At 45.2% G+C, this 14038-nt stretch overlaps 1 protein-coding gene across 4 annotated transcripts in view; it reads left to right on the forward strand.

Moving 5' to 3' along the window:
* DAAM2 (dishevelled associated activator of morphogenesis 2) overlaps positions 1-14038 on the forward strand; it is a 257388-nt gene that overhangs the window by 22144 nt on the left and 221206 nt on the right. Inside the window, exon 1 of one of the 4 annotated variants that reach the window (XM_064158322.1) lies at positions 10613-10880. The exons of the other annotated variants lie outside the window; for them this stretch is intronic. The gene's annotated coding sequence lies outside the window, so the exon portion shown is untranslated. Of the gene's footprint in view, positions 1-10612; positions 10881-14038 lie in introns of those variants that run through there. 4 annotated transcript variants of the gene reach the window in all.

A 14038-nucleotide genomic window follows, 5' to 3' on the forward strand; every position in this document is an offset into this window, starting at 1 on the left:
CCAGTCCAACCTAGCATCCAGCCCGAGCCAGTCAACTAGACCATGGCACTAAGTGCCTCAGCCAGGCTTTTCTTGAACACCTCCAGGGACAGCGACTTCACCACCTCCCTGGGCAGCCCATTCCAATGCCAATCACTCTCTCTGCCAACAACTTCCTCCTAACATCCTGCCTGTACTTCCCCCGGCACAACTTGAGACTGTGTCCCCTTGTTCTGTTGCTGGTTGCCTGGCAGAAGAGACCAACCCCCACCTGGCTACAATGTCCCTTCAGGTAGTTGTAGACAGCAATGAGGTCCCCCTTGAGCCTCCTCTTCTCCAGGCTAAACACCCCCAGCTCCCTCAGCCTCTCCTCATAGGGTTATGTACATATATATAGATACAAAAGAGGAAAATATTTCCTCCCCATAATTTCAAAGCACTGTCATTTTACTTCTTTGAGATATTCAGATATACCCAGAAAATGGATTCATTCTTGATTGGCTACATCTTTTAAAGTGGCCAGTTTCTCCTCTGGCATGTGCAGTGGTTCAGGGGCAAACAATGATTTTAGGAGCCCAGTCTCTGAATACCACTACCTAGTTAAATATGTGCTGCTCTCTTGGCACATGCCAAGTTTCCTTCTGGCTCAGACTACAAGGACAGAATTAAACCTTGCAGAATCTGGGTGTGTCCCTCTTCATATCCCAGTCAACTCCTTCACAAAGAGAGCAATGTATTCTTTGTCTCCAGAGCGACTCAACTTCTCTGTTAATCACACATGTACTGGTTAGCACCCCAGTGGAGCATGGGTGCTCTGCATTCTCAGTGAACTTGCCAAGTTGCCATCTTGCCAAGTACAACAAAGGTGGCTTACATCTTCCCACCCTCACAGTCAAGCAGATTTCCAAAACAGCAATTCAGCATTATTTGCCTGCATGTAAGGAGTCACCTTTTCTTAGGAACCTTGTCCCATTTCCAGGACTCCTAAGCACACAGGAATTCTTGTAAAGAAAGCCAAGTGTTCTCCAGGAAAGCATGTGTCACAAAACAGGACAGATTCTACACGAGGCAAGTTTTATCTAGGCAAAATCAGAGTGGGTTAACAGTGGTGTAATGGAGGGGGGAAGACAACAACTTGGCAACAGAACGCCAAAACCACAAAACCTTAAGAATAAAGACCTTAACAATCAACAACAGAGACTAAATATTGTTTACAATTAGTAGCTGTACTAAAGTCAGCTGTCTTCCTTATTGATTTCAGCTTCTTCCTAAGGGATCAGTGCTGCTAATTGCATGTAAATTTCAAGTGACTTGAGTAATCAGAGTTTAACAAGCCACACCAATTGTAACTAATCCTTCTAGCTCTTCTGCAAAGAATACACAGTGAGGAAGTGTTGTCTCCCACCCAGCACCACAAAAGGAGTGGTAACTTGTTGCTCCAGCTACTTTTTTTCCACTAAGAATGCACAAAATACTCAGAAGCATGAAGAACTGGCAAACCTGAAGTCAGTTTTAAAGGAAGGGAGTTTCCTAGGTAGGATAGGAGCAGTATGCTGGCCCTGTCACCAATACAGTAAAGAAAAGGATATTTAGCTGGTGCTCCCTGCCTGCTGAGCAGTTGCTTCAGGATCCTTGAGTACCAAATGTCATTTACAAAACTCCAAGGCTGCTCTAAGTTGACATCAGTTTTAGCATGCTTTGATCAGCTTATAGATCACAGTTGACAAGGCAGTTTAAAAACTGCCATTCCTTCTTCACTCTGGTTTTGTGCTAATCAGAAGTCAGAGTAGAAGATCTGGCCTAGACCCTGTATCAGAGTAAGAAGGGGAAATAGCATTTCCCTATTCTTTTGTACATGCATTGCTTTGATTTTCCCTGTCTGTGTGTTCATAGCTAAAGACAGGCCAGGACAACTGTCCACTGTCAACTCTCAGTGACACAATTCTACATCACCAGCTTCACGTGGGAACAGCTCGGTGGGTCAGCAGATTCAGGTGGTCATCCCAGAGAGGAGAGGAAAGAGAAAACCAGCATGGGGAGCTGCTCAGGCACAGGGAAAGTGTATATATGTGAGGGAGTTAAAAGTGTAAGAAATAGTCACACCATTTCCAACATGCACTCATTGATTAATCATGTGCCTTCATTGTGCTTGGCCATCAGAGGTGTCCACCTGGTTCTGCAGCAGGTTTTTGTTGACTCATTAAGTAATATTTAAATGAATAATAAGCTAATGGCAATGAAGTCAAATGGGAAATACAAACATTAAAATGTTGGCAGCATAAGCATGGCCAGCTAACCATACAGGCAGGATTCAAGGCAGGTGAAAACTAAAGAATGGTTTTGACTAGAAAACTGGGAAGTGGGCAGCTGTTTTGCTGCATCCTGCTGCTCACCAAGCCCACATGCCTGCTCCAGTGCTAATGCTGACTTGCATATTGTGCAGGCAAGGAACAAACATCATAGCATCAAGGGCTGCTGGCTTCTCAACTTTGTGGTTGCATGGGGTTGAGTAGGATATTGAGGTGGTGGTGGTAAAACATGCCTAAAAGTCCCTAAAAACCAAACATCACTCCCCCCAAGGCATGACAGGAATGAGTTTGAGGGCAGCCCATCCCTTACAAAAGACCTGTATAGAGTTGATTCTGTGTGGAGCAGGCCATGAAGAGTTGGCTGACGACAGTTCATAGAATCATAGAATCAACCAGGTTGGAAGAGACCTCCAAGATCATCCAGTCCAACCTAGCACCCAGCCCTAGCCACTCAACTAGACCATGGCACCAAGTGCCTCATCCAGGCTTTTCTTGAACACCTGCAGGGATGGTGACTCCATCACCTCCCTGGGCAGCCCATTCCAATGCCAATCACTCTCTCTGTGAAGAACTTCCTCCTAACATCCAGCCTGTACTTCTCCCGGCACAACTTGAGACTGTCCCCTTATTCTATTGGTCTTAAGATGCTATGTGTGAACACAACCCAAATTATTCAAGGCAGACAAATGAAGCCATGGTGAAGTTAGTGGTGATACTTAGTTATCAGATGCTACCTTTAATTGCTGACAGACAATGAATGTTTGGATGGCAGGGAATCTATGGTTGTCTGATTCTGTTTTACTCACCTTCAGGTATGTGGATTTGAGTTGGGCTGTTATCTGAAAATAGAGTTGCACTTTCAGAATGTTTGAGAAATACAAGTCAAAACTAAAGGGAAAACCCAAGACTACTCCTGTAAAATTTCCACTTGTTTTTTTTCCTTTTAATATCTGCAGGAGTAGTTTCTGACTTTTGCTTTCTCAGAACTTGTAACCCATTTCTCCTTTCTGTAGAACAAATGCCTTTTTTCTCTCTGCATAGCTGTCACCCAAGTTACAGCAAATACTGATAGTAGTTTAATAGCTAGTGCATTGATTTAAAGCACTGTCAAGCAACAATTCTTTATGCCAAAGGCCATAATTTTCATTAACTGCACAACTCCTACAGACCTGATAAGGCTTAGGTTCTAGAACCAAATTTAAGCAATGTTGGTTTTTTTTAAGTGACAAACCCAACAAAAATAGATGTGTTTGTGCTGGCTTCACAATGGTAGGTAGCTAAACCAGGAATGCTGAAGAAAACACACCTCCTGGTTAGAGTTAGAACAGAACTAATTCTGTTCAGTGATTTTGCTGTTCAGTTCAAGTCCCTAAGTGGCATCACTTTCTGATTGTGTGTTTTCACAGATGGTGTCTGCTTCTAGTAGAGATAACACTTGATGTTTGTAGTTGGTACTAAGGATTGGTACACAGCCCAAGGTCACTGCTAAATCTTGTGTACCACCTTGAGGATGCAGAAAGTAAGAGAGAAAAGATGACCCTAAACTGTCCAAGAAGGTATTCCATTCCATGTCAGAATATCTACATTTAGCCATATCTGACTGGGACCAGTCTTGTTTAATGTCTTTGTCAGTGACATCGGAACAGATTGCCCAGGGAGGTTGTGGATGCTTCCTCCTTGGAGGTGTTCAAGGCCTGGTTGGATGAAGCCTTGAATTACCTGTTCTAGTGAGAGGTGTCCCTGCCTATGATGGGAGGTTGGATGATCTTTGAGGTCCCCTCCAACCTAAACCATTTTATGATTCTATGGTTGAGTGAACCCTCAGCAAGTTCACTGATGACACCAAGCAGGGATGCCATCCAGAGGGACCTTGACAGGCTGGAGAGGTGGGCCCTAGCCAACCTCGAGGTTCAACAAAACCAAGTGTAGGGGTCGGGTTGGGGCAATCCCAGGCACTGATATAGGCTAGGCAGTGACTGGCTTGAGAGCAGCCCTGAAGAAAAGGACTTGAGGGTGCTGGTGGATGAGAAGTCAACCTGAGCCACCAGTGTGCACTTGCAGCCCAGAAAGCCAACCAGATCCTGGGTTGCATCAAGTGAAGTGTGGCCAGCAGGTAAAAAGAGGTGATTCTTCCCCTCCACACTGCTCTTATGAGACCCCACCTGGAGTACTGCATCCAGTTCTGGAGCCCCTATGACAGGAAAGATCTGGACATGCTGGAGTGTTTTCAGAGGAGGGCCACGAAGATAATCAGAGGGCTGGAGCACCTCTCCTATGAGGACAGGCTCAGAGAGCTGGGGTTGTTCAGTCTGGAGAAGAGAAGGCTCTGAGGAGACCTTGTTTTGGCCTTCCAATATCTGAAGGGGTCCTACAAGAAAGTTGATGAGGGACTTTTTAGGATATCAGGCAGTGATAGTAGGGAGAATGGATCAAAGCTACAGGAGAGTAGATTTAGATTAGATGTTAGGAAGAGTTTCTGCACCATAAGGATGGTGAGACACTGGAACAGGTTGCCCAGGGAGAAGGTGTAAGCCTTGGATGGTTTTAAGGCCAGGCTGGATGTGGCTCTGGTAAACCTGACCTAGTAGGAAGTGTCTCTGTCCATGGCAGGGAGCTGGAATTAAATGATCCTTGAGGTCACTTCCAACCCTTACAATTCTGTGATTCTGTAATCTAGCTCCTATCTGCCACTGAGTCCAGTTTGGTACTTCTCAAGCACCTGCCCAATATCAATGTTGATGGTGACATAATTACAATTGGTGGGGTTGGGTTCAATGTTGATTTTGCATATATTTGCATATGGTCTAGCCTTGAGCTCTGTGGTAAAGAGTTGGACTTGATGATCTGTGAGGTCTCTTCCAACCCTGATGATACTGTGATACTGTGATACTCTCTCTTTTTTTTTTTTAATCTTTTATTAAAGTAGTTTTAATTTTCCAATCCATAAACCTCTCTCCCTTATTCCCTTCATTTTCTTCTTTGGAAATGGAGAGGTGTCAATTAGAGCACCTGTCACTCACCTAATGACCAACCCTGGACAACACATTATGACTCACCAAGTGGAAAAGAAATGTTGTGGCATTAATAGTATTAAATTTTAATTAACAATGAACATCATTTTAGATGAGCATTTCCCAAATCATTTTTTTTTTTAAAGATCAAAGAGAGTTCTCAAAATGCTTCATTAACACATTAAAGATGTGGGTTAGGACTAGTCTGATTTTTATATATCCCTGAATCGGAGCATAGTTCCATCCTGATTCGTCAGGAAGTCAGTTGGAGTGTAATCTAGCCCTTAGATCAAATGGCTTGAGCTGAAAGATAAATACAACTTTAAAAACAAATAGGAGGATTATGTTGTCTAAAAGAACATATATGCATGTCATAGAATCATAGAATCATAGAATCAACCAGGTTGGAAGAGACCTCCAAGATCATCCAGTCCAACCTAGCACCCAGCCCTAGCCAATCAACTAGACCATGGCACTAAGTGCCTCATCCAGGCTTTTCTTGAAGACCTCCAGGGACGGTGCCTCCACCACCTCCCTGGGCAGCCCATTCCAATGCCAATCACTCTCTCTGTGAAGAACTTCTTCCTAATATCCAGCCTATACCTACCCAGGCACAACTTAAGACTGTGTCCCCTTGTTCTATTGCTGGTTACCTGGGAGAAGAGGCTACCCCCCACCTGGCTACAATGCCCTTTCAGGTAGTTGTAGACAGTAATAAGATGACCCCTGAGCCTCCTCTTCTCCAGGCTAAAGAGGCCCAGCTCCCTCAACCTCTCCTCATAGGATTTGTGCTCCAGGCCCCTCACCAGCTTCGTTGCCCTTCTCTGGACATGTTCCAGCACCTCAACATCCTTCTTGAATTGAGGGGCCCAGAACTGGACACAGCACTCAAGGTGTGGCCTGACCAGTGCTGAGTACAGGGGAAGAATAACCTCCCTTGACCTACTGGCCACACTGTTCCTGATGCAGGCCAGGATGCCATTGGCTCTCTTGGCCACCTGGGCACACTGCTGGCTCATCTTCAGCTTACTGTCTATCAGTACCCCCAGGTCCCTTTCCTCCTGACTGCTCTCCAGCCACTCAGTCCCCAGCCTGTAGCGCTGCTTGGGGTTGTTGTGGCCAAAGTGCAGAACCCTGCACTTGGCCTTGTTAAATCTCATCCCATTGGCCTCTGCCCACCCATCCAGCCTGTCCAGGTCCCTCTGTAGGGTTCTTCTACCTGTCTGTGTTGTATGGAGTCATGTGTTGTATGGTTTATTTCAGCTTCTCGGTGAAGTGGAACTTCTTGTGACTCTAGTAAGGATAGCAATGATCCCATTACCATGTTACATCCAGTATCAATGTACAGAAGTAATATATGGGTCTGCCATGCTGAAGAGATGTTCAAAACATGCAGTAGTACTTCAGAAATTAGAAGTACCTCTGCAAGAGAGGGTGTGAAAATCTTGCTAGTTCTGTAGCTTGTAGTGACTGAGCTGCAGACCTTGTAGCTGCACTGAATGGTGGTGTCAGGCAAGGCATGCAGCCCAGCTCACAGTGCCATGGTGTTTAATCTCTTTGTCAGATGAAGCAAGCAGCCTGGCACGGGGTCCTCTCTCACAATGGGTACTACTGTTGTTGGACTAATACACCCAGGACCTTTTGTTTTGACCAGGGATCTAACAAACAGTTTGTATCTCCAGAAGTGGAGCAACATTTCACAGAAGCTCTTGCTTCTGCATTCTACGAGGAATCTGTTTTGATTCAGCAGCAAAAAATCTCTTTGGTTTTGTACATCCCTTTCCCCTTGGCTTTTCACACCTTACTATTAAAAGCCCTTAAACACAGATAACAGCCTTTTCATTTTGACCTTGATCATCAGAACCTAAAAAAGCTTCTAGAAATAGTCAGGTAGTTTCTTTAATGGTCTTACTCCCAAACTCAGAAGGAGCTGCTTTGTAAGTATATTTGTGCTGTCTTGGTATGTAGACCTTATGTGATACACTGGTTAGAAAGAGAAACACTTTTTTCTTTCTTGGTAACTTTGGGATGATTTCTGGGTTTGCTTGTCTCCTATAACCTAAGACATCAAAATAGCTCCTATTAAGTGTCACCTCTTGTGCAAGGGGATTGGTCTGCAGAATCAAACACTTTTCAATATTCACTAAGGTATCTGCAGTTCAGTATTTAATAGTAAAAAGCTGTCTACTCTGACATCTTCCCTCTCAGGCTGTTATTCATACTAGTATTGAGTTTACTGCACTTTTTCATTATTGGGGAAACAAAGTCACAGAAAGAATCAATGATTTATCTAGTTTCATTTACTGCTGACTAAATATTGAAGCATGTGGCAAAATTCAGATTCTGTGTCCTTTATTTTATTTAATATACCACACATTTCTCCTACAGCCAGTAATAGAAACCAGGATCTGTGCTGTAACCATTAGACAATGCTGTGTCAATGGAACATCCAGATGCTGCGGTGAGGGGAGGGGGATGGCTTTCACATGGGATTATGAGAAGAGTAAGGAGCAACATATGTAAGGAACAGCAGTTTTGGTTTTTTATGTTCTCATTTATGGTGGTTAGATCATTCTGGTCCAGTGGAACAAGCCTTTTTCCTGCTGAGCACTATCTGGTGTTCTGCATGCTCTTGTTTTGTGTGTGTATGTAGCAATAGAGCATCACTTTAGCACCCTCCCAGCTCCAGGTTCTCTCCATCATTGGTGTTTTTGCTATTCAAATCCCCATTCACTGTAGCAACTTACCCTGTTGTCTTGTAAACAAGACTCTGCCTGTTTGGAACTTATCAAAATAACCTTAGTGGAGGCATCACATGAATGACCAGCTTTGTGTCTTAAAGATGGATGTTTTGTTAACTTTTAACCAAAGAACAAGACAAAGGCCATTTATCTTGGTTACACTGTATCATATGGTACAGTGTGCTAAGGTGAGAAGGGAGATAGTGTTGTTAGTGCAAGCCTATCTAACCTTTGTCCCTTAGCCCGCTGCTGCAGGTTAGTTTCTAGGGTTGAATACAGGTCTCGCTCCAGAACCTCAGCCGAAGGAAGGAGAAGGAGGCAAGTGGAGGAATAAATTAATCATTCCCACTTCTCCTTTCAGCTCTTTCCTCCTCTGATGAGAAACAGAGGATAGAGAAGCAGGGACCAAGACAGTTAGGTAAAGCTCAAAAGGTGGAGATCAGTTGTGGAAGTAACTGTCCTGCAGAAAGAGGAAACAAGGAGTAAAGGGGAAAGGACTTGGTGAAGGAGTTTGAAAACATAGTAGGCAAACTGGTGAGTGGAAAGTGAAGATTAATAGACTAATGGAAATATGTGAACAGAGAGGAGGACTGATGAAACTATAAACTCTGTTCTATTGTGCATCCTATGTATCTTGCATGTGTAAATCATAGCATACTTTCCCAGGCTTTATGCTGAGAAAGGCAGGAGCATAGTACAGCTCATGCTAAAAGACTACTGATGAGACCCAGTAGTTTAATACCAGGTTAATAATGCTGAAGATAATCATTTAGCAATGTGGCTAAATGGCTGCTTTACTTTCAGGGTAGAAGGTTTACGTGCCAGTAGCTAGCAGAACATACTGGGGCTGTTTGTGAAGGACCATTAGCATTAAAAGAGCTGGATTCATGTTCTGGTTTGTACCCATGTCCTAGTTTGCTATCGGTTTGAACCCACTCTGTGCTTATTGTGTGTTGATATGTGAAGGCAGAGGGTACAGGACAGTAGTAATTTGGTCTCACCTTGTTTGCTTTAGCCTGCATGTTTGAAAGGGATATTTTTCCTTTGTAACTTTCTCTCTGGTTGTGCTATCAAATATACATGTATGACTGCCTCATGATATGTGCTGATATGTGTTGTCATCATGGAAGTGTAGTTATTGTGATGAAAACAAATGACTTACACATGAGAGAGGAAATTGTGTATTTCAATGAGGTTAGAGGCAAAAAAAATAAGAGGTCTTTTGCAGATGGTGTTGCTGTCTCTGAATTTCAGCATTACTCTCTAAGACAGAATATGGTTTCTTCCACTGCGACCCTCACACAAAGCAGACAACTCCCCCATATTAATCCAGCTGTTACTATCAGATGGAGTTGAAAGTGAAGGCAGAAAATGTGCCAGAAATGGTGATTTATGTGGAGTTAAAACTATGTGTGCACTTGCAGCCCAGAAAGCCAGCCTAGAAAGCCGACCAGATACTGGACTGCATCAGGAGAAGTGTGGCCAGCAGGTCGAGGGTGGTGATTCTCCCCCTCTACTCTGCTCTGGTGAGACCTCACCTAGAGTACCGCATCCAGTTCTGGAGCCCCCATTACAAGAGGGATGTGGACGTGCTGGAGCGTGCCCAGAGAAGGGCCACTGGGATGATCAGAGGGCTGGAGAGGTTGATCAGAGGGCTGGAGCACCTCTTGTATGAGGACAGACTGAATGAGTTGCAGCTGTTCAGTCTGGAGAAGAGTAGGCTCGCAGGTGACTTTATTGTGGCCTTTCAGTATCTGAAGGGGCCTACAAAAAAGCTGGGAAGGGACTTTTTAGGCTATCAGGGAGTGACAGGACTAGAGGGAATGGAGCAAAGCTGGAGGTGGAGTGATTCAGACTGGAGGTGAGGAGGAAGTTGTTGAGCATGAGAGTGGTGAGAGCCTGGCATGGGTTGCCCAGGGAGGTGGTTGAGGCCCCATGGCTGGAGGTGTTTAAGGCCAGACTGGCTGAGGCTGTGGGCAGCCTGCTCTAGGGTTGGGTGTCCCTGGGCATGGCAGGGGGGCCTGGAACTGTCTGATCCTTGTGGTCCCTTCCAACCCTGACTGATTCTATGATTCTGTCTGGACAATGACTGGGGCTTTTTATTTAGTCAAGTCAGATTCTTCCATTCCAGAGAATAAAATCTGTAAAGGTCAAAATGATCCGACCTGACAGGGGATATGCCGAATCCCGGTGTCACTGCAGGCAGCGTGCTGGAGCGTACGGAAGAACAAGGCGTTGGAGTGGGCTCCCTGCACCGCCCCGTGAGCCCTGCCGCAGGTGGAACTCCTCTGCCACTGGTGCCCCCTCCGCGCGGCGCTGCGGGGCAAACAAAGCAACACAACACCTGGGAGCCTTGAATGGAAAGCTGCGTAGAGGAGGCTCGCCCTTGTGCCCTAGGCACGTAGAAAACCTCCTCGCACGGCGATGGTCACGTCCCGGGCCGGAGGCGGTGCGCGCAGCGGCTGCCGCACTGCCCAGCCGCCAGCTGCGGCAGCCCCGGCGCCTCCCGGCTGGCGGTGCGCTCCTGCCAGGCCGCCGCTTGGCCCTTTAAGAGAGCGCAGCACAGTAGCAGGGGCCGGCCCTGCCTCCCGGAGCCTGCAGCGCTGCAGCGGGGCTGGGGAATGGGAAGCAGTTCCTGATCTGGGTCCGAGTGAGCGCAGCAGCTAGCAGCAGCGGCCACCCCAGCAGCCACTCCAGGTCCACCAGCTCCATTCGCTCAGCAGCATCCAGCCTGAGGATCAGCGCGCTGCCTGCCTCCCTGACACGGGCTGGACGTTCCTGAGCACTGAGCTCAGCTGCTCTAAAAAGCAAGTAAGAAAACACACAGCTGGATGAAATTGGTAAGTCAAACTAAAGTCACATCCTCCTCCTTGGATTGCAGTGTTCCAGCTTCTTAATTTATATTTATATATATATATATATTCCCAGTTTTGGTGTGGGTTTGGTTTTGTTTTCCAAACAGAGCTGCTGGGAAAACATGGAGGCAAATTAAAGTGTACAAAACTTTTGAGGACTTGTTCATTGTTTGTCCTTCTCTTTTGAAATCCTCTTTCCACTTTGATGCTTTGCTGCCAGAGTCGAGAAGGGGAAACCAGCAAGTGTTTTGGTATGGGGGCGGAGGGGGGAGGGGGAGAGCAAACTGGTAAGAGTTGTAATTGGCTTTTCTCAGGGAGATGATTAAAGAGGGAGATTTGAAAGAAAAACAACCCAAACCCAACACACCACCGCTCAAGAAGCTGGAAGTGACTTGTCATTTACTTTTCCAGAGTAAAAGCAAATTCCGTGTTAAACAGCTTGAAAACTCACGGGGAGGCGTGCGGCAGAAATAACGATCTTTTAAAACCTGTGCTGTCGGGGAAATTTGGATGCCGAAGTATTGCCGAGCAAATTTTGTCTGTGTTTAACTAAATCCATTTGGCAGCTCTGGAAGGAGAGGCATTAAATGTAATTCTGGCTGCGTCGGACAGAGGGCGCTGTTGCTGCATCCGGATAATGCTCCCTGAACCCGGGAGTCGGTGAAAGAATTTCAGTGATAAATTGAGCAGAATCAGAGGATCGCAGAATTCTTTCGGTTGGAAAAGACCTTTCAGGTCGTCGAGTCCAGCCGTTATCTGACTTTACCAAGTCTGGTGCTAAACCATGTCCCTTAGCACCACATCGAGGTATAAGATATTTTGAAGAATTAAAAGGGAACTTGGTTACACCCGCAGGAAGCTACAGCACATTCTAGCATTCAGCTAGAGCAGTTGATGTTGTTACTTTTTGTTGCCTTAAATTGTGGAGGTGGACGTATTTTTGTTTGTCATGTTGAGTTTTGTTCCCCTCCTCTCCCCCCAAAAGAAGTGATGATCTGATTTATAAATTCTACTGATGAGTGGTAAAAATTAGAGCGTGGTTATGAGTGTGTTTTATTTTTCCTGCAATGTGCTGTATGGTTAGCCTGGATAAAGAAGGGGAGTGACAATGTGGAATGTCACCACAGAAATGTTACTTCAGTAATGGTGTGGGAGATGAGGAGCAACTCTCATTGAACGTTGATCAAGTTGCAGGCTGGAGTTACGTGTCTGATACGGGAATGTATCCCTTGTATCCAGCACAGATGTGTAGCAGAGATTGGATAGTAAGACCTGACTGAGCCACATGTTGTCAGATAGCTTGGGGAGAGGGGGAAAGATGTGTTCAGGTGGATGAACAGCTTTCTTCATGCTACTGGTACAGGAGCCTGATGATTGTGCCATACTCTACCCATATATAATGGTTACAGAATATAGCAACAGAATGTCCTTACTTCTTGTGTGTGTATCCTTGCTTATGTATGCCCTGATGTATATAATCTGCTGTTTTGTGGAATAGGAATTTGTGTTTCCTTGAATCAAAAGCTATAAAATGAATGAAGGTATTATTTTCTGTGGTGAGTAGAGAAGAATCAGAGCTGTCAAATTCTCATCTGATGCAACCTCTATTAGAACTTAATGTTTCTACTATGACCTGGGGCTTTGGTTGTGCCTTGAACAATGTATTATTTCTGTCTGGCTTTATTCCTGTTACTTACAAATCACTTGCAGTGAGGTGGGAAGATTGGCAGGTTTTGAATCTTTAATGTGATAGATGCTGGGCAAAGCAGATTAAAAGAGCTGAAGGACCATATGGAGCACAGTCATTCAGACTCCCAGTTATTATACCTTACTGAAAAGTTTAGACTCTGCTGAGTCAGTGGAGCGTGTGAGCAGAAGTCAGTTTTCTCACTTGCAAGAGAGTTAGTGTGAGGCAGTGCATCCTTGGGATATCAGTAGTTTTTCTGAGAAAAGATAGTTCTGTCTTCGTGCTCCTTATGTTTCGTAGACATCCAGGAATGCATGGCCCTTTGGAATGATTTTCTGGATCAGAGGAAAGATTTCTGTCTTCAGTTCATCTCTGAACTAGTAGGCACTTGGTGAGATCAACTAGGTGAGAGCAACTTACTGAGCCATCTCTTTCACTTTCCTTCAAGCAGACTGATAGAAGGCTCAGGGGGGACCTCATTGCTGTCTACAACTACCTGAAAGGAGGTTGTAGCCAGGTGGGGGTTGGTCTCTTCTCCCAGGCAACCAGCAATAGAACAAGGGGACACAGTCTCAAGTTGTGCTGGGGGAAGTCTAGGCTGGATGTCAGGAAGAAATTGTTGCCAGAGAGAGTGATTGGCATTGGAATGGGCTGCCCAGGGAGGTGGTGGAGGCACCATCCTTGGAGGTGTTCAAGAAAAGCCTGGATGAGGCACTTAGTGCCATGGTCTAGTTGACTGGACAGGGCTGTATGCTAGGTTGGACTGGATGATCTTGGAGGTCTCTTCCAACCTGGTTGATTCTATGTTTGTACTTGGCTGTCCCTCATGTGTTGTGCAGGACATGCTGGGCTCCTGGGCAGTGGAGCAAGTTCAGTGAGAATGATAGTTATCAGGCATCCTGAGACACATTTGACCCTAGCAGATGCTTGCCTTAGTCTCATTTATTCACTGAAAGTGTCTCCTCCTCTGTCAGTGTTCAGCTAAGCTCTTGCCAGTTGCAGCTCCCCATCTATTTAGTTTGTGTCCATGATGTGTTTACTATGGTAGTTGAAGTTGATTTTGGATCAATTATCCTGGCCTTTATTTCAAATTAAAATTTTTGCTTGACAAAGCTTCAGTCTGATGTGCCTGATTCTATTTTTACTGTCATGTGAAAATTCACTTTAGCATGTATTTTTTGGCCTTCCCCCCCCAAAGTGTTCCTTGAGTTTACTTTGTGCCTGAGACGTCACATTAAGTCTGTGCGTGGCTGATGCTGAGGTCATCCAGTTAATTCTTCCTGTGATGTATGGGTAGGATATTTACCATGTGAAGAAATTCTCCAACTATATTTATATCAAATTAAGGGGACTGATCTTCCTTGCATAGGCTTTTTCATTAGAGGCTACTCTTTATACCTGCCAGTAGGATCTTGGTGAAGCTATAAATTCCATGCCTGAAATTGAAATGCCTGCC

This window comes from Pogoniulus pusillus, chromosome 18 (genome assembly GCF_015220805.1).
Source record: "Pogoniulus pusillus isolate bPogPus1 chromosome 18, bPogPus1.pri, whole genome shotgun sequence".
Classification (NCBI taxonomy): domain Eukaryota; kingdom Metazoa; phylum Chordata; class Aves; order Piciformes; family Lybiidae; genus Pogoniulus; species Pogoniulus pusillus.